The sequence below is a fragment of the Panthera onca genome, chromosome B1 (genome assembly GCF_046562875.1).
Source record: "Panthera onca isolate mPanOnc1 chromosome B1, mPanOnc1 haplotype 2, whole genome shotgun sequence".
In the NCBI taxonomy this organism is placed as follows: Eukaryota; Metazoa; Chordata; class Mammalia; order Carnivora; family Felidae; genus Panthera; species Panthera onca.
Genome location: NC_138342.1, coordinates 102,392,910 through 102,414,511, shown reverse-complemented (window position 1 = coordinate 102,414,511; position 21,602 = coordinate 102,392,910). Strand labels below are relative to the sequence as shown.

The following is a 21,602-nucleotide window of genomic DNA, read 5'->3' as shown; positions in this document are numbered from 1 at the left end:
AAAATTAATAAATTAAAATTAAAAAAATATTAAAATTAAAAAATTAAAAACAAATACACACATAGACAAAAATCGAATAAATGATGCTAGATACCAGGTGTGTTTTGATCTGGGTGTTAAAAGTGGCTTGATAGATTAGAGAAAAAAAGGGGAAAAAAAAGGAAAAAAAAGAAATTATTTAAAAATTTGGAAAAATGAATACACTGAAGTAGACTAAAATGAAATAATAGAAGTAAAATAGAATTTAAAAAATTTACACAAAAGTAAAAAATATAGTAAGAAAAATTGAAGAAAAATATTTTTAATAAAGGTTAAAAATATGGAATACTTCATGAATTTGCATGTCATCCTTGCACAGGGGCCATGCTAATCTTCTCTGTATCATTCCAATTTTAGTGTATGTGCTGCCAAAGCACTGTTTCTTTGTGTTTTTTGTTTTTTGTTTTTTGTTTGCACAAAATTTCATGTCAGGAAACTATAAAATAGTGGGCTAATGCCTCCAAAGTACTGAGGAAAAATAATTTTGAATATTTCTTTTTTTTAAATTTCAGTATAGGTGATACACAATGTTATAATAGTTTCAAGTGCATGACATAGTGATTCAACAAGTGTATATGCTATGTGCACTACAGGTGTAGCTACCATCTGTCCTGTTAAATTGCTATTACAATATCAATGACTGTATTCCTTATGCTGTGCCTTTTAGACCTATGACTTATTCATTCCATAACTGGAAGACTGTATCTCCCTCTCCCCTTCACCATTTGGCCCAACCCCACACTCCCCACCCTTCTGTCAACCATCTGTTGAATATATATTTCCATACTGAACTCCAAAGATTTTACCTGAGTACATGGGCTAATTAACAGTGTGGGAGAATAAAGTCCTAAGAGAAAACTTCAATCCCACCAGGTTAAAATGAAGAGGTTGGAGTTTGGTGCTGTCAGAGTACATAGGACTTGAGGAGCAAAATCCTAATAAGGCTAGCAGCACAGGAAAGAGAGCCTCAAAGTATCTGTGGAGTCTTCTCTCAGAACATTCTCCAATTCTTAAATTGTGCAGGTGAAGGGCAAGACTCTAAGTAACTGCAGTAGAAAGTAGTAACTAAGAAGCTAAAGCCCCAGGCAAATATCTTAGCAGTCACATAATGCTGGGGCAAGAGAACCCTAGGAAGGGTAACCTCCATAAAAACCTCAGGCTTTGATTTGATCTACTGAAGGGCAACCCATAGAAGTTAGGGCATGCATTAGTTTTGTAAGACTGCCATAACATATTACCACAAACTGGGTGGCTTGAAACAACAAAAATGTATTCTTTCACATTTCCAGATGTCAGAAGTCTAAAAACAAGGTGTCAGCAGGGCTAGGCTTTTTCAGAAGAGGGAGTATACTTTTTTGCTTCTTCTGGCTTTTGGTGGTTGCTGGCAATCCTCAGTGTTCCTTGGCCTAAAGACCAAAAATCCATCTCTGCCTCTGTTTTCACATAGCATTCCTCTCTGTGTGTCTGTATCTTTTTATGGCCTTCTTATAAGGACACAGCTCATTTGATTTAGAGCCCACTATAGCCAAGTAAGACATCTTAACTAAATCTGCAAAGATGTTATTTCTAAATAAACTCATATTCTGAGGTTCCAGGCAGACGTGAATTTGGTGGTGGGAAATGGGCAATATTCAACCCAGGGTTGGCACTAGTAAAATACACCTGTCCTAACAAAACAACAAGCCAGTCCTTAACAAAATTAGGGGAAATATGCTTGTAATTTTTCTGCTTAATGGTAGAAAATGTAATCAAACTAATGCAATTTTTAATATACTATGTCTTGTATCAATTCATAAATTATAATGCATACATAAAAGGAATAGATCCAAAAACTTGGTAACCTAGAAAGAAACAATATAGATGTTTCAGATACTATGGTAATCAAGAAAATAGGGGGGAAAATAAGGAGAATATTAACAGAGACCCAGAAGCTATAAAACAGAATAAATAGAAATACTAGAATAAAACTATCAAAATTGAAATTAATAATTCAATGTATAGATTCACTAACAGATTACACATAGCAGAAAAGAAGTTTCGTGAACTTAAAGAGAGGCCAGTGGAAGGAACCCAGACTTAAGCATAGAAAATAAAAAGGGATATACAATTTAGGAAAGAGCACAAGAGATGTAGAAAACAGTGCCAAGGTCAACATGTAAAAGCAGGTCTTCTTAAGGAGAGGAGAGAGAAAATAGGACATAACAATGTTTAACAGAAACTGGCCTAGAATTTTCCACATAAATATCAAATTAGCAAGAAGCTCTACAAATCCCAAGTATAAATTCTTGTAGGCAGGTACATCACAGTGTAACTTCTAAAAACAAAGAGAAAATCTCTGAAGCCAAAGGTAGAAGAAAAGATACCTTCAAAGAAGAAATAGTTAAGGAGCGCCTGGGTGGCTCAGTGGGTTAAGCATCTGACTCTTGATTTCAGCTCAGGTCATGATCTCATGGTTTGTGAGATGGAGCCCCATGTGGGGCTCTTCACTGACAACACGGAGCCTGCCTAAAATTCTCTCTCCCATTCTCTCTGCCCCTCCCCTGCTCGTGTACGCTCTCTCTCAAAACATATAAATAAACTTAAAAAAACATTTAAGATGTCAACTGAATTTTAAACAGAGACAATTAAGCTAGAATACAATAAATTGTCATCTTTAACATGTTGAAAATAACTGCCAACTTATAATTCTATTCCTTGTGAAAATACTTTTCAAAAGTGAGGTATATATACAGAAAAAAAATATTTGTTGCTGGCTGACTTGCTCTTACAAGGAAGTTACTCAGGCAGAAGGAAAATATACTAGATGGAACCATAGAGATTCATGAAAGAAGGAAGAGCATCAAAAAAGGTAAGTATTTTTATAAGTACAATGCTATGGATGGCTTTAAACAATAAGAATAATGTCTCATACATTTAACACATGTAGAAATACAATATATAATAATAGTACAAAAATCAAGGGTGGCGGTAAGTGGAGTTAAACTGTTTTAAGGTTCTTTAACTGTTTAGGAAGTGATAAAAGGACTTACTAATTTAGGGTTGAGTGTAATAAGATGAGGGTGTATTTTACAATCACTAAAGTATTATGAAAAGAATACTTAAAAGAACATAGCCAATAAGTGAATAGAATTTTAAGTGAGCTAATCCACATTTCACAGTAGGAAATCAACTATGTTTTAAAGTTGATATATCAATAAGCAGAAATATCAGTAACATTTTAGAGTTACTGAGAATCTACCAAAAAAACCTAAAAAGGAATAGTGTAAAGTGGTCACCTCTGGAAACTGAGACTAGTATATAGGGCACCACATAATAACATTTTACTTTTTTTTTATGGTCTTATTTACTGCTTGCATTTTTACTATGTACATGAAATATTATGAGAACATGTTTTTAAACAAAAATTTGTATATTGGAAAATTGTATACTTTACCTACTTCACTTAAAAATATTTTAACCTGAATAAATGAGAAGTTATACACAGTTCTTCATCTTTATCATTCTGGTGAATTTCTGATTCTTTAAGAACAGTTCAACTATTGCTTTGAAACAGTCTTCACTCTTCTGGCAAAACTTCATTACTTTATTCTCTGAGTTGTTATGATGCTTTGCACTTACTGTATGTCTCTTAAAGTGGTGGTAGTGTCTTTCCTACTTCCATTCTGCAGGCAGAGTTTATTTTGCGATCTTGTTTCCACAGCACTTAGCAAAACTCTAATGCCTTTAGGTGATTAGTCCCTGAATGTTGAAAAGACATAGGGTCTTTCTATTCCCTTATTACAGGGTAAGAAATTCTATTTACCAAGGGCTTATATATTCCAAGATCCTTGAACATCTTGTTCGGTCTCCTGTAGCCATCTTTTGTTCTTCTGCTTGGTATGTGTCTGAGCTGCATTTACCAGTGTATTTTGTCCTGTCTTGCCCTTCTCATCCTTTTTTTCACAGTAAGTTTCTCTATTTAACTATTTACTTTGGCACTAGTTTAAGCTGGTTCATGAAGTCCAAACATCTACAAAACTGACAAAGTCAACTGTGCATTGGGTCCCCCAAGTTCTATTGTTGAATTATGACCATTTCTTTTCTTTTTTTTTTTTTTATTTTTTATTTTTTATTTTTTATTTTTTTTTTATTTTTTTATTTTTTTTAATATATGAAATTTACTGTCAAATTGGTTTCCATACAACACCCAGTGCTCATCCCAAAAGGTGCCCTCCTCAATACCCATCACCCACCCTGCCCTCCCTCCCACCCTGCCCTCCCTCCCACCCCCCATCAACCCTCAGTTTGTTCTCAGTTTTTAACAGTCTCTTATGCTTTGGCTCTCTCCCACTCTAGCCTCTTTTTTTTTCTTTTTTTTCCTTCCCCTCCCCCATGGGTTTCTGTTATGTTTCTCAGGATCCACATAAGAGTGAAACCATATGGTATCTGTCTTTCTCTGTATGGCTTATTTCACTTAGCATCACACTCTCCAGTTCCATCCATGTTGCTACAAAAGGCCATATTTCATTTTTTCTCATTGCCACATAGTATTCCATTGTGTATATAAACCACAATTTCTTTATCCATTCATCAGTTGATGGACATTTAGGCTCTTTCCATAATTTGGCTATTGTTGAGAGTGCCGCTATAAACATTGGGGTACAGGTGCCCCTATGCATCAGTACTCCTGTATCCCTTGGGTAAATTCCTAGCAGTGCTATTGCTGGGTCATAGGGTAGGTCTATTTTTAATTTTCTGAGGAACCTCCACACTGCTTTCCAGAGCGGCTGCACCAATTTGCATTCCCACCAACAGTGCAAGAGGGTTCCCATTTCTCCACATCCTCTCCAGCATCTATAGTCTCCTGATTTCTTCATTTTGGCCACTCTGACTGGCGTGAGGTGATATCTGAGTGTGGTTTTGATTTGTATTTCCCTGATAAGGAGCGACGTTGAACATCTTTTCATGTGCCTGTTGGCCATCCGGATGTCTTCTTTAGAGAAGTGTCTATTCATGTTTTCTACCCATTTCTTCACTGGGTTATTTGTTTTTCGGGTGTGGAGTTTGGTGAGCTCTTTATAGATTTTGGATACTAGCCCTTTGTCCGTTGTGTCATTTGCAAATATCTTTTCCCATTCCGTTGGTTGCCTTTTAGTTTTGTTGGTTGTTTCCTTTGCTGTGCAGAAGCTTTTTATCTTCATAAGGTCCCAGTAATTCACTTTTGCTTTTAATTCCCTTGCCTTTGGGGATGTGCCGAGTAAGAGATTGCTACGGCTGAGGTCAGAGAGGTCTTTTCCTGCTTTCTCCTCTAAGGTTTTGATGGTTTCCTGTCTCACATTCAGGTCCTTTATCCATTTTGAGTTTATTTTTGTGAATGGTGTGAGAAAGTGGTCTAGTTTCAACCTTCTGCATGTTGCTGTCCAGTTCTCCCAGCACCATTTGTTAAAGAGACTGTCTTTTTTCCATTGGATGTTCTTTCCTGCTTTGTCAAAGATGAGTTGGCCATACGTTTGTGGGTCTAGTTCTGGGGTTTCTATTCTATTCCATTGGTCTATGTGTCTGTTTTTATGCCAATACCATGCTGACTTGATGATGACAGCTTTGTAGTAGAGGCTAAAGTCTGGGATTGTGATGCCTCCTGCTTTGGTCTTCTTCTTCAAAATTACTTTGGCTATTCGGGGCCTTTTGTGGTTCCATATGAATTTTAGGATTGCTTGTTCTAGTTTCGAGAAGAATGCTGGTGCAATTTTGATTGGGATTGCATTGAATGTGTAGATAGCTTTGGGTAGTATTGACATTTTGACAATATTTATTCTTCCAATCCATGAGCAGGGAATGTCTTTCCATTTCTTTATATTGTCTTCAATTACCTGCATAAGCTTTCTATAGTTTTCAGCATACAGATCTTTTACATCTTTGGTTAGATTTATTCCTAGGTATTTTATGCTTCTTGGTGCAATTGTGAATGGGATCAGTTTCTTCATTTGTCTTTCTGTTGCTTCATTGTTAGTGTATAAGAATGCAACTGATTTCTGCACATTGATTTTGTATCCTGCAACTTTGCTGAATTCATGTATCAGTTCTAGCAGACTTTTGGTGGAGTCTATCGGATTTTCCATGTATAATATCATGTCATCTGCAAAAAGCGAAAGCTTGACTTCATCTTTGCCAATTTTGATGCCTTTGATTTCCTTTTGTTGTCTGATTGCTGATGCTAGAACTTCCAGCACTATATTAAACAACAGAGGTGACAGTGGGCATCCCTGTCGTGTTCCTGATCTCAGGGAAAAAGCTCTCAGTTTTTCCCCGTTGAGGATGATGTTAGCTGTGGGCTTTTCATAAATGGCCTTTATGATGTTTAAGGATGTTCCTTCTATCCCGACTTTCTCAAGGGTTTTTATTAAGAAAGGGTGCTGGATTTTGTCAAAGGCCTTTTCTGCATCGATTGACAGGATCATATGGTTCTTCTCTTTTTTTTTGTTAATGTGATGTATCACGTTGATCGATTTGCGAATGTTGAACCAGCCCTGCATCCCAGGAATGAATCCCACTTGATCATGGTGAATAATTATTTTTATATGCTGTTGAATTCGATTTGCTAGTATCTTATTAAGAATTTTTGCATCCATATTCATCAGGGATATTGGCCTGTAGTTCTCTTTTTTTACTGGGTCTCAGTCTGGTTTAGGAATCAAAGTAATACTGGCTTCATAGAATGAGTCTGGAAGTTTTCCTTCCCTTTCTATTTCTTGGAATAGCTTGAGAAGGATAGGTATTATCTCTGCTTTAAACGTCTGGTAGAACTCCCCTGGGAAGCCATCTGGTCCTGGACTCTTATTTGTTGGGAGATTTTTGATAACCGATTCAATTTCTTCGCTGGTTATGGGTCTGTTCAAGCTTTCTATTTCCTCCTGATTGAGTTTTGGAAGCGTGTGGGTGTTTAGAAATTTGTCCATTTCTTCCAGGTTGTCCAATTTGCTGGCATATAATTTTTCATAGTATTCCCTGATAATTGTTTGTATCTCTGAGGGATTGGTTGTAATCATTCCATTTTCATTCATGATTTTATCTATTTGGGTCATCTCCCTTTTCTTTTTGAGAAGCCTGGCTAGAGGTTTGTCAATTTTGTTTATTTTTTCAAAAAACCAACTCTTGGTTTCGTTGATCTGCTCTACAGTTTTTTTAGATTCTATATTCTTTATTTCTGCTCTGATCTTTATTATTTCTCTTCTTCTGCTGGGTTTAGGCTGCCTTTGCTGTTCTGCTTCTATTTCCTTTAGGTGTGCTGTTAGATTTTGTATTTGGGATTTTTCTTGTTTCTTGAGATAGGCCTGGATTGCAATGTATTTTCCTCTCAGGACTGCCTTCGCTGCATCCCAAAGCGTTTGGATTGTTGTATTTTCATTTTCGTTTGTTTCCATGTATATTTTAATTTCTTCTCTAATTGCCTGGTTGACCCACTCATTCGTTAGTAGGGTGTTCTTTAACCTCCATGCTTTTGGAGGTTTTCCAGACTTTTTCCTGTGGTTGATTTCAAGCTTCATAGCATTGTGGTCTGAAAGTATGCATGGTATAATTTCAATTCTTGTAAACTTATGAAGGGCTGTTTTGTGGCCCAGTATATGATCTATCTTGGAGAATGTTCCATGTGCACTCGAGAAGAAAGTATATTCTGTTGCTTTGGGATGCAGAGTTCTAAATATATCTGTCAAGTCCATCTGATCCAATGTATCATTCAGGGCCCTTGTTTCTTTATTGACTGTGTGTCTAGATGATCTATCCATTTCTGTAAGTGGGGTGTTAAAGTCCCCTGCAATGACCACATTCTTATCAATAAGGTTGCTTATGTTTATGAGTAATTGTTTTATATATCTGGGGGCTCTGGTATTTGGCGCATAGACATTTATAATAGTTAGCTCTTCCTGGTGGATAGACCCTGTGATTATTATATAATGCCCTTCTTCATCTCTTGTTACAGCCTTTAATTTAAAGTCTAGTTTGTCTGATATAAGTATGGCTACTTCAGCTTTCTTTTGGCTTCCAGGAGCATGATAAATAGTTCTCCATCCCCTCACTCTCAATCTAAAGGTGTCCTCAGGTCTAAAATGAGTCTCTTGTATACAGCAAATAGATGGGTCTTGCTTTTTTATCCATTCTGATACCCTATGTCTTTTAGTTGGCGCATTTAATCCATTTACATTCAGTGTTATTATAGAAAGATATGGGTTTAGAGTCATTGTGATGTCTGTATGTTTTATGCTTGTAGTGATGTCTCTGGTACTTTGTCTCACAGGATCCCCCTTAGGATCTCTTGTAGGGCTGGTTTCGTGGTGACAAATTCCTTCAGTTTTTGTTTGTTTGGGAAGACCTTTATCTCTCCTTCTATTCTAAATGACAGACTTGCTGGATAAAGGATTCTCGGCTGCATATTTTTTCTGTTTAGCACACTGTAGATATCGTGCCAAGCCTTTCTGGCCTGCCAAGTTTCAAAGGAGAGATCAGTCACGAGTCTTATAGGTCTCCCTTTATATGTGAGGGCACGTTTATCCCTTGCTGCTTTCAGAATTTTCTCTTTATCCTTGTATTTTGACAGTTTCACTATGATATGTCGTGCAGAAGATCGATTCAAGTTACGTCTGAAGGGAGTTCTCTGTGCCTCTTGGATTTCAATGCCTTTTTCCTTCCCCAGTTCAGGGAAGTTCTCAGCTATAATTTGTTCAAGTACCCCTTCAGCACCTTTCCCTCTCTCTTCCTCCTCTGGGATACCAATTATGCGTATATTATTTCTTTTTAGTGTATCACTTAGCTCTCTAATTTTCCCCTCATACTCCTGGATTTTTTTATCTCTCTTTCTTTCAGCTTCCTCTTTCTCCATAACTTTATCTTCTAGTTCACCTATTCTCTCCTCTGCCTCTTCAAGCCGAGCCATCGTGGATTCCATTTTGTTTTGCATTTCGTTTAAAGCGTTTTTCAACTCCTCGTGACTGTTCCTTAGTCCCTCGATCTTTGTGGCAAGAGATTCTCTGCTGTCCTGTATACTGTTTTCAAGCCCAGCGATTAATTTTATGACTATTATTCTAAATTCACTTTCTGTTATATTATTTAAATCCTTTTTGATCAGTTCATTAGCTGTTGTTATTTCCTGGAGATTCTTCTGAGGGGAATTCTTCCGTTTGGTCATTTTGGAGAGTCCCTTGTGTGGTGAGGACCTGCAGTGCACTTCCCCTGTGCTGTGGTGTATAACTGGAGTTAGTGGGCGGGGCCGCAGTCCGACCCGATGTCTGCCCCCAGCCCACTGCTGGGGCCACAGTCAGACTGGTGTGTGCCTTCTCTTCCCCTCTCCTAGGGGCGGGATTCACTGTGGGGTGGCGTGTCCCGTCTGGGCTACTTGCACACTGCCAGGCTTGTGTTGCTGGGGATCTGGCGTATTAGCTGGGGTGGGTAGGCAAGGTGCACGGGGGCTGGAGGGGCAGGCTTAGCTCGCTTCTCCTTAGGTGATCCACTTCAGGAGGAGCCCTGTGGCAGCGGGAGGGAGTCAGATCCGCTGCCGGAGGTTTGGCTCTGCAGAAGCACAGAGTTGGGTGTTTGCGCGGAGCGAGCAAGTTCCCTGGCAGGAACTGGTTCCCTTTGGGATTTTGGCTGGGGGATGGGCGGGGGAGATGGCGCTGGCGCCTTTGTTCCCCGCCAAGCTGAGCTCTGCCGTCAGGGGGCTCAGCAGCTCTCCCTCCCTTTGTCCTCCAGCCTTCCCGCTTTCCGCGCAGAGCTGTTAACTTATGACCTCCCAGACGCTAAGTCGCGCTTGCTGTCGGAACACAGTCCGTCCGGCCCCTCCGCTTTTGCCAGCCAGACTCGGGGGTTCTGTTTGGCCGGCGAGCCGCCCCTCCGCCCCGGCTCCCTCCCGCCAGTCCGTGGAGCACGCACCGCCTCGCCGCCCTTCCTACCCTCTTCCGTGGGCCTCTAGTCTGCGCTTGACTCCGGAGACTCCCTTCTGCTAATCCTCTGGCGGTTTTCTGGGTTCTTTAGGCAGGTGTAGGTGGAATCTAAGTGATCGGCAGGACGCGCTGTGAGCCCCGCGTCCTCCTACGCCGCCATCTTCCGGAACCCCCCTGACCATTTCTTTTCTTATGACTAACTTTTAATATGGAAATTTCCAAACATATATAGAGGAGAGAACTGTATAGTGAACTGATGGCTTCATCATCCAGCTTCAGTAGCTACCAATAAATGGACAATTTTGTTTTAGCTCTACCCCAGCCACAATCCTTCTAAATTATTTTGAAGCAAATTTAAGATGTGATATAATTTCATCTACAAATATGTTAGTTTTTAAAAAATTTAATTTTCTAATACTCTCAAATAGCCAATCAGTGTTCATATTTCTCCAGTTATATATATGTATATATTGTGTAAATGTTTGAACTGGGATCCAAATTAAGTTCACATATATTTTGTTGATAAATATCTTAAGTCTCTTTTAATCTATGTTTTTCCTACATCTTGGTTTTTTTTTACTTGCAATGTTTTTATTTTTGAAGAAACTAAGTTTTTTGTTCCTAGAAGTTTCTCATGGTCTGATGTTTATTGATTGCATCCACCTCATGTAGTTGAATATATTTCTTTGTCCCTTGAATTTCTCTAAACTGATTAGATTCAGATTCTGTTCCTTGTTCTTGCAAGGCTATGTTTCAGTTGGTGGTCTATACTTCCTTCAGGAAGTATATAATAGTTCATCACTCTTTTTGCAAATTTTAGCCATTAATGATCATATTCATTAGAGGTTCAAAATGATGATATTCAAATTTTATTATTTAATCTTTATCAGTTGAAAGAGAAATTTTTATTAACTTTTTGGTTACTCTGATACTGGCATAACTTGGAGATGCTGCAGATTTAGTTTCAGACCACCACAATAAAGCAAATACCACAATGTGTCAAGTGAATTTTTTGGTTTCCCAGTGCATATAAAAGCTATATGTACATTATACTGTTGCTTATTGGGTGTGCAACAGCATTATTTAAAAAAAAAAAAAGAATGTACACACCTTAATTAAAAAATACTTTATTGCTGAAAAATGCTGATCATCATCTGAGCTTTCAGAAAGTCATAATCTTTTTGCTTGTGGAGAGTTTTGTCTTGATGTCGATGGTGGCTGACTAAGCAGGGTTGTTGCTGAAGGTCAGGGTGGCTGTGGAAATTTCTCAAAATGAGACAATAAAGTTTGCTACATTGATTAACTTTTCCTTTCACAAATAATTTCTCTGTGGCATATGATGATGTTTGATGCCATTTTATCTACAGAACTTTTTTCAAAATTGGAATCAATTCTCTCAAACCATGCTGCTACTTTGTCAATTAAGCTTATGTAATATTCTATATCCTTTGTTGTCATTCCAACAGTCTTCATAACCTCTTCTCCAGGAGTAGATTCCATCTCAAGAAACCATTTCCTTTGCTCATTTATAAGAAGCAACTCCTCCTCTGTAGACATTTTACCATGAGCTTGCATCAATTCAGTCACATCTTCATACTCCATTTCTAATTCTTGTTCTTTTGCTATTTCCACAATATCTGCAGTTACTTTCTCTAGTGAAGTCTTGAATCCCTCAAAATCATCCATGAAAGTTAGAATCAACTTCTTCCAAACTCCTGTTAATGTTGATATTTTGACCTCTTCCCATGAATCACAAATGTTTTTAATGGCATCTAGAATGATGAATCCTTTCTAGAAGGTTTTCCATTTACTTTTTCCCAGACCCACCAGAGGAATCACTATCTCTGGCAGCTACAACCTTGTGAAATGTATTTCTTAAATAATAAGACTTTAAACTTAAAATTACTCCTTATCCCTGGGTGCAGAATGGGTGTTGTGTTAGCAGGCATGACAACACTAAACTCATTGTGTCTCTCCATCAGAGGAGTGACCAGGTGTATTGTCAGTAGTGGTCATATTTTGAAAGGACTTTTTTTTTCTGAGCAGTAGGTTTCAAAATGGGTGGGCTTAGAATATTCAGTAAACTATGTTGTATATAGATTTGTTGTCATCTAGGCTTTGTTGTTTCATTGGTAGAGCACAGGTAGAGTAGATTTAACATAATTCTCAAGAGCCCACGGATTTTTGAAATGTTAAATGAGCAACCAGTTGCATTAACCCCTAACAAAAAGTCAGCCTGTCCTTTGAAGCTTTGAAGCCAGGCATTGACTTCTCTCTAGTTATGAAAGTTCTAGATGGTATCTTCTTCCAGTAGAACAGTTTCATGTACATTGAAAATCTGTTCTTTAGTGTAGCTACCTTCATTTATTATTTTGGCTAGATCTTCTAGATAACTTGCTGTAGCTTCTACATCACCACTTGTTGCTTCATCTTGCACTTTCTGTTATAGAGATAGCTTCTTTCCTCAAATATCATGAACCAACCTCAGCAAGTTTCAGACTTTTCTTCTGTAGCTTTCTCACCTCAATCAGCATTCATAAAATTGAAGGGAGTTAGAGACGCTCTGGATTAGGCCTTAGTTTAAGGGAATGTTGTGGCTGATTACATTCTCTATCCAGACCACTAAAACTCTCTCTGTATTAGCAGTAAGGCTGTTTTACTTCCTTATCATTAGAGTGTTTACTGGAGTAGCACTTCTAATTTCCTTTGAGAACCTTTCCTTTGCATCAACAACTTGGCTGACTGACACAGGAGGACTAGCTTTTAGTTTTTTTCAGCATTGGACATGCCTTCCTCACTAAGCTTAATCATTTCTAGCTTTTGATTTAAAGAAAAATGTGTGACTCTTTCTTTTAATTAAATAATTAGAGGCCATTATAGGGTTATTAATTAGTCTAATTTCAACATTGAGTCTGTAGGAAAAGAGAGGTTTAAGGATAGGGAGAGAAACAGGGAAGGATGGCTGATGAGCAGGCACAACACATATAACATTTGTCTAGTCAAGTCACCATCTTATATGGCCATCTTTGTGGCACCCTAAAACAATTACAATAATAACATCAAAGATGACTGATCACAAATCACCATAACAAATATAATAATAATGAAAAGGTTTAAATATTACCAAAGAAGTACCAAAATGTGACACAGAGACATGAAGTGAGCAAAGATTGGAAAAATGGTGCCAACAGACTTGCTTAATTCAGGGTTGTCACAAACCTTTAATTTATAAACAAAACAAAGCAAACACACACACACACACACACACACAAACCATAAAATCTACAAAGTACAATAAAGTGAAGTGCAGTAAAATATGCTTGTATATGGGCTTTATATAAAAGACAAAGGTATATAAAAGAGAATGGTTGATTCTTTCCTTTTATATACCTGTTTTCAAAATAATGAGGTGATTTTCTAGTATATATTTTAAATTTTTGTATTAATTTCAAATAAATACCAGATATGTTTCAATGACTTGAAGTTTTTATTCTTATTAAAGAATGCTTAGTGGTGCCTGGGTGGCTCAGTCATTTGAGCATAGGACTCTTGATTTGGGCTCAGGTTATGATCTGAGGGTCATGGGATCAAGCCCCATGTCAGGATCCATACTGAGCATGGAGCCTGCTTAAGATTTTCAGAGGGGGGGGGGCAAGATAGCAGAGCAGCATGGAAGTTCTCTGCTTCTCTCATCCCTCAAATGCAGCTAGATCAGCATCAAGGCATTTTGCACACCTAGAAAATTGATCTGAGGATTAGCACAACAATCTGCATAACTTAAGCCACAGAACTCAGCAGGTACATGATGAGGAAATGTGAATTGGGGGAGAGAGAAGCCATGGAGGGTAGGGAGTGGTATTTGCAGAGAGAGGATAGAGAAAGACGGAGAGTATAGGAAAAGCACTTGCCCTGAAAATGGCAGGAGAGAAAGAGAAAGTGGAAGTACCCACAAGTGCCTGAACAGTAAAGGGAGAAAGAAAAAAGGAGAGAGTTTCAATATAATTATGACTCTACAAACAGAGCAGAGTGGCATCATAAATTCTGCAGTCTGATACCTGGCGGTGCTCTGGTGGGAAGGGCAAATCACCAGGAGCAAGCAGCAAGGTCTGAGGGGTGCTTGGGTCTGCGGGACCCACAGGGAGAAGCAGTTCCCCTGCCACCCTGTTAGGAGGGAATTTGGTAGAGGCCATAGGGCCTCCCCATGGGCAAAGGTCCCAGCAGGCCCCAGAGAACATGACTGCTGGTATTGGAACAAAAATTCCAGGGTGCGGTGAAACCTGACATGGGTTGTGTGTTGTGATTTACCATAATCCCTAAAACACTGCTGCTACATGATCAGATGAACTTATTCTGGTGCAAGCCAGCATCTAGTAACATTCTCTGAGCCTCTACAGCAGCATGATCACAGGAATGTTCCTGGGGGCAAGCTGGCATGTGGCCATAGCTTCGGGAGACCCTCCTCCAGAGGGTTTGGGCAGATCCAAGCTGCAGGGCCCTCAGATGTGAGGGGTTTGGAAACAGCCCCACCTGGGATAAAATTTGGTAGGGAGGTGCTACATGTCAGGTTGACAGCTTGGATGAGGACAGTGTAGAAGTGAGGAGTGGACAAAAGCCAGAGACAAAGGAGGAGTGCTTGATTGCCGGTTGTGTAGAGCAGAGTTCTGATGCTAGAGACTGGGAAGCTAGATGAAGCCATTTTCTCCTCTCACGTGCATGCACAGATAAGCATATGCGCACCCCACCATTCTACCCCAGTAAGCTAAGCAGCACCACCGGGTGGAGAGCAGAGCCATTATACTAAGCCCTGTCCAACTGTGCCAACCAGCCTTAGAGGAGGACCACAAGTCTCTGCCTCCTTAGTGTACAGATTCTAAAGTGCTTCATAGTTTGACTTCTAAGGGTTGCAATTTCATTTAGATTTCATTCTGTTTGCTGGTCCATCTATTAATTTTTTGTTTTCTTTTTTTTTCTTTTCTTATTCTTGGATACAGAAAGAAAAAAATATTTTCCATTTTCATATAAAATTAAAAAAATATTTTACTAATTTTTAATTTTTTTGGAAATGTATTTTTTATTCTATTTTAACTTCTCCAATTTTATACTATTTATTGTATACATTTTCTTAATTTTTTTTGGAAATGAGATTTATTGTCAAATTGATTTATATACAACACTCAGTGCTCATCCCAACAGGTGCCCTCTGAACACCCCTCACCTACCCTCTCTTCCCTCCCACCCCCCTGTCAACCCTCAGTTTGTTCTCCGTTTTTAAGAGTCTCTTATGTTTTGGCTCCCTCCCTCTCTAACCATTTTTTTTCCTTCCCCTCCCACATGGTCTTCTGTTAAGTTTCTCAGGATCCAGAGAGGAGTGGAAACATATGGTATCTGTCTTTCTTTGTTTGACTTATTTCACATAGCATAACACTCTCCAGTTCCATCCACGTTGCTACAAAAGGCCAGATTTCATTCTTTCTCATTGCCATGTAGTATTCCATTGTGTATATAAACCACAATTTCTTTATCCATTCATCAGTTGATGGACATTTAGGCTCTTTCCATAATTTGGCTATTGTTTAAACTGCTGCTATAAACATTGGGGTACAAGTGCCCCTATGCATCAGCCCTCCTGTATCCCTTGGGTAAATTCCTAGCAGTGCTATTGCTGAGTCATAGGGTAGATCTATTTTTAATTTTTTGAGGAACCTCCACACTGTTTTCCAGAGTGGCTGCACCAGTTTGCATTACCACCAACAGTGCAAGGGGTTCCTGTTTCTCCACATCCTTGCCAGCATCTATAGTCTCCTGATTTGTTCATTTTAGCCACTCTGACTGGCGTGAGGTGATATCTGAGTGTGGTTTTGATTTGTATTTCCCTGATGAGGAGCGACTTTTGAGCATCTTTTCATGTGCCTATTGGCCATCTGGATGTCTTCTTTAGAGAAGTGTCTATTCATGTTTTCTGCCCATTTCTTCACTGGATTATTTTTCGGATGTGGAGTTTGGTGAGCTCTTTATAGATTTTGGATACTAGCCCTTTGTCCGATATGTCATTTGCAAATATCTTTTCCCATTCTGTTGGTTGCCTTTTAGTTTTGTTGACTGTTTCCTTTGCTGTGCAGAAGCTTTTTATCTTCATAAGGTCCCAATAGTTCATTTTTTCTTTTAATTCCCTTGCCTTTGTAGATGTGTCAAGTAAGAAATTGCTGTGGCTGAGGTCAGAGAGGTTTTTTCCTGCTTTCTCCTCTAGGGTTTTGATGGTTTCCTGTCTCACATTCAGGTCCTTTATCCATTTTGAGTTTGTTTTTGTGAATGGTGTAATAAAGTGGTCTAGTTTCATCCTTCTGCATGTTGCTGTCCAGTTCTCCCAGCACCATTTGTAAAGGAGACTGTCTTTTTTCCATTGGATATTCTTTCCTGCTTTGTCAAAGATTAGTTGGCCATACATTTGTGGGTCCGGTTCTGAGGTTTCTATTGTATTCCATTGGTCTATGTGTCTGTTTTTGTGCCAATACCATGCTGTCTTGATGATTACAGCTTTGTAGTAGAGGCTAAAGTCTGGAATTGTGATGCCTCCTGCTTTGGTATTCTTCAAAATTACTTTGGCTATTCGGGGCCTTTTGTGGTTCCATACAAGTTTTAGGATTGCTTGCCCTAGTTTCGAGAAGAATGCTGGTGCAATTTTGATTGGGATTGCATTGAATGTGTAGATAGCTTTGGGTAGTATTGACATTTTGACAATATTTATTCTTTCAATCCATGAGCATGGAATTTTTTCCATTTCTTTATATTGTCTTCAATTTCCTTCATAAGCTTTCTATAGTTTTCAGCATACAGATCTTTTACATCTTTGGTTTATTCCTAGGTGTTTTATGCTTCTTGGTGCAATTGTGAATGGGATCAGTTTCTTTATTTGTCTTTCTGTTGCTTCATTATTAGTGTATAAGAATGAAACTGATTTCTGTACATTGATTTTGTATCCTGCAACTTTGCTGAATTCATGTATCAGTTCTAGCAGACTTTTAGTGGAGTCTATCGTATTTTCCATGTATAATATCATGTCATCTGCAAAAAGTGAAAGCTTAACTTCATCACTGTCAATTTTGATGCCTTTGATTTCCTTTTGTTGTCTGATTGCTGATGCTAGTACTTCCAACACTATGTTAAACCACAGCGGTGAGAGTGGACATCCCTGTTGTGTTCCTGATCTCAGGGAGAAAGCTCTCAGTTTTTCCCCATTGAGGATGATATTAGTTCTGGGATTTTCATAAATGGCTTTTACGATCTTTAAGTATGTTTCTTCTATCCCGACTTTCTCAAGGGTTTTTATTAAGAAAGATGCTGAATTTTGTCAAATGCTTTTTCTGCATCTATTGACAGGATCATATGGTTCTTATCTTTTCTTTCATTAATGTGATGTATCACATTGATCAATTTGTGAATATTGAACCGACCCTACAACCCAGGAATGAATCCCACTTGATCATGGTGAATAATTCTTTTTATATGCTGTTGAATTTGATTTGCTAGTATCTTATTGAGACTTTTTGCATCCATATTCATCAGGGATATTGGCCTGTAGTTCTCTTTTTTTACTGGGTCTCTGTCTGGTTTAGGAATCAAAGTAATGCTGGCTTCATAGAATGAGTCTGGGAGTTTTCCTTCCCTTTCTATTTTTTGGAATAGCCTGAGAAGGATAGGTATTATTTCAGCTTTAGATGTCTGGTAGAATTCCCCTGGGAAGCCATCTGGTCCTGGACTCTTATTTGTTGGGAGATTTTTGATAACTGATTCAATTTCTTCGCTGGTTATGGGTCTGTTCAGCTTTCTATTCCTTCCCGTTTGAGTTTTGGAAGTGTGTGGGTACTTAGAAATTTGTCCATTTCTTCCAGGTTGTCCAGTTTGTTGGCATATAATTTTTCATAGTATTCCCTGATAATTCCTTGTATTTCTGAGGGCTTGGTTGTCATAATTCCATTTTCATTCATGATTTTATCTATTTGGATCCTCTCCCTTTTCTTTTTGAGAAAACTGACTAGAAGTTTATCAATTTTGTTTATTTTCTCAAAAAAGCAACTCTTGGTTTCATTGATCTGCTCTACAGTTTTTTTAGATTCTGTATTGTTTATTTCTGCTCCAATCTTTATTATTTCTCTTCTTCTGCTGGGTTTGGGGTGTCTTTGCTGTTCTACTAGTTCCTTTAGGTGTGCTGTTAGATTTTGTATTTGGGATTTTTCTTGTTTCTTGAGACAGGCCTGGATTGCAATGTATTTTCCTCTCAGGACTGCCTTCGCTGCATCCCAAAGCGTTTGGGTTGTTGTATTTTCATTTTCATTTGTTTCCATATATTTTTAATTTTCTTCTCTAATTGCCTGGTTGACCCATTCATTCTTTAGTAGGGTGTTCTTTAACCTCCATGCTTTTGGAGGTTTTCCAGACTTTTTCCTGTGGTTGCATTCAAGTTTCATAGCATTGTGGTCTGAAAGTATGCATGGTATGATCTCAATTCTTGTATACTTATGAAGGGCTGTTTTGTGACCCATTATGTGATCTATCTTGGAGAAGGTTCCATGTCCACTCGAGAAGAAAGTATATTCTGTTGCTTTGGGATGCAGAGTTCTAAATATATCTGTCAAGTCCATCTGATCCAATGTGTCATTCAGGGCCCTTGTTTCTTTATTGACCGTGTGTCTAGATGATCTATTCATTGTTGTAAGTGGAGTATTAAAGTCCCCTGCAATTATCACATTCTTATCAATAAGGTTGCTTATATTTGTGAGTAATTGTTTTATATATTTGGGGGCTCCCGTATTCAGCACATGGACATTTATAATTGTTAGCTCTTCCTGATGGATAGACTCTGTAATCTAGTTGTATAAGCCACATATGCCTTTTTTTTTAAACCCAGCTTGGCAAACTTTGTCTTGGAGTTTTATTTCATTTGCATGTAATATGATTACTGATATATTTATATGCCTTTAATTTTGATTAATATCAAATATTCATATTTATTTTAATTTTGACATGTGGTATATTTTCAATTTAAATAACAAATGTCACAAAATTTTCTCTGAAGAATCATTCTTGTGGACCAAAGGCAAAATATGGACTGCATAATAGTTTTACTTGCTTCTTCAGAAATTATATTCAGCAAGTGTTGCTCAAAAGTGCCTTCAAGTAGAAAGTCACTTGATATGTTCACCTGATGTACTGTATGATGTAAAGCTTTATGGAAGAGCTTTTTCTTCTTCTAAGTGATTTTGTCCTGAATTAGATGCGTGCCCACATAGAAGGGGCTCTTTACATTTTTATTTGCACTGGGTAGCACCCGGTACATTGTAGTTCTTTCCAAGCTTCTTTAAAACTCTTACTCTGCTACTTCAAGCTCTCTATCTCTGTGATAATGATCAAGCCAAGCAAGGATGCTTCCTAAGAGGGCACCACGATTATCAGCTACCAAGCTGTATCAAGTGCTTCAAGGTTGCCTGACACTGCCATTGCCAGTCCTTGCATATATAATTGGCTTTTCTTTCCTCTGGGGTGGTAGTAGTCACCCACTACAGGATTATGACAAAGAATCCTCTGAATGGGTCCTTGGAATTGGTTTAACTGGAAAAAGAAATGAACTTGAAGCAACTGTGATACGATCTATATTAGATATATGTTATCTATTCACATATCTGTATAGATATTTATACTAGATATATCTATCTAGTATATATCTCTATATAGATCAATTGGTGGGTATAGATAATATATAACTAGTATAGATCACATAGGTATTCCTACCTAGATCAATTGATATAGACATAAATATGTAAATCAGATATTTATATCAGCCTATAAGACAATACTACATGGTATTATCATCTTAAATTTTTTAACTGTAAGTAAGTAAGCCTAAAAGTTCACATTGACTCTTAAATTTTTTAACTGTAAGTAAGTAAGTAAGCCTAAAATTTCACATTGACTCAGGTTTCTATGTCTCAGTATATACTTTTCTGGGTTGTCTTCCCACATAAACATCCATTATTTATGAGCTACTGCTAACCTACAGATGAGTCCCAGCTGCCATTATGCATTATGAAACCCTATTTCTATGACCATAAATTATTGGACCAGAGATGAATGCCTGATGCTAGCTGCTTTATTGAATTCTATCACTAGTGAATTTGAAATTGAAAGCGAAAGAAACTAGGTATCTCAGACATTTATGAGTCATAGGGTGTTCCCTCAGCATGTACATGAAAATAACAGAAAACTTCAATCCACAAAAGAAAAAAACCAGAATGAAACAGGTGGATGGAAATTTCAAGAGAAAGAGAAATTTAAAATTCTGTACCAAAAACAGCTAGAGAGAATAGGTTCCTTGATTGGTAATGGCTGTGTAATTCCATGAGTAGCTCTTGGGGCTATTTTCATACCTGTACTTCATTTCAGTTAAATATTCATGTATATCTGGAGTAATTCCTTTCTAATGCTTAAGCCGGGAAGGGTTTCTATAATAGCGGAATATCTTTCTCTTGGAAGGGATATAGAATATGAATATGATTTGTTACCGGTTCCTTCTGCAGGGTGTTTGCTGACATGGTTACCTAATGTATGAGGGTGGGAAGTGTACAGTTATGACTCAAGGCATCATCAGAATTGAATAGATGTGGAGTCAATCACAGCAGCTTGATCCTGTGAACGGGCCTCCATCAGATCTTTTATAGAATAGCCTCTGTGTGAATACATACTCAGTGAGCAATCTGGCACTGAACACTAGCTGTTCTTGATCCTTCTTTCTCAGGCCTTCACATTGTGAGGGGCTTAGCTTTCCTATGGCTATGTTTTCCTAAAGACCTGGTGATATAGGAAGAGAGATTTAATTATTATTGACTTAACTGTTTTATTATCCTTAGTAAGATAAATCAGATAAATTAGAACATTTAATATGCTGAATTTTGTTAACCAGATTGGAGACCTCTACAATAACATGTTTTTTTAGAAATAGGTAAAAAAAAAAAAAAAAAAAAAAAGGTAAAATGTGTGAGGAGATAGCTAGTCAGAGTCTAGAGGCACTGATTTCAGATTTGTAAATTTTTAAAAATTTTAATTCCAGTATAGTTAACATAATGTTATATTAGTTCCAAGTGTACAATATAGTGATTCAACAATTCTAAATATTACTCAGTGCTCATCAAGAGAAGTGTATCTTTATTCCCCTTCACCTATTTTCACCCCCACCCACCTCCCCTCTGGTAACCACCTGTTTGTTCTCTATACTTGAGTCTATTTTTTGGTTTGTCTCTTTTTCCCTTTGTTCATTTGTTTTTTTCTCCTTAAATTCCAAATATGAGTGAAATCATATGGTATTTGTCTTTCTCTGACTTATTTTGCTTAACATTATACTCTCTAGATCCACCCATGTTATTGCAATTGGTAAGATTTCATTCTTTTTTATGGTTCAATATTCCATTGTGTGTGTGTGTGTGTGTGTGTGTGTGTGTGTGTGTGTGTGTATAATACCATATACATACCATATACACACACATACACTGCGTCTTTTTCAATATTTTTGTAATGTTTTAATTTATTTTTGAGACAGAGAGACAGAGCATAAACGGGGGAGGGCCAGAGAGAGAGGGAGACACAGAATCTGAAACAGGCTCC

The 21,602-nt window shown here is 37.9% G+C and overlaps 1 non-coding gene across 1 annotated transcript; it reads right to left on the bottom strand.

Moving 5' to 3' along the window:
• Positions 1 to 313: 313 nt before the first annotated feature.
• LOC132677268 (U6 spliceosomal RNA) lies at positions 314 to 416 on the bottom strand. The gene has a single exon (XR_009609255.1). It is a non-coding gene; the product is annotated as a U6 spliceosomal RNA (small nuclear RNA).
• Between the last annotated feature and the right edge of the window lie 21,186 nt (positions 417 to 21,602).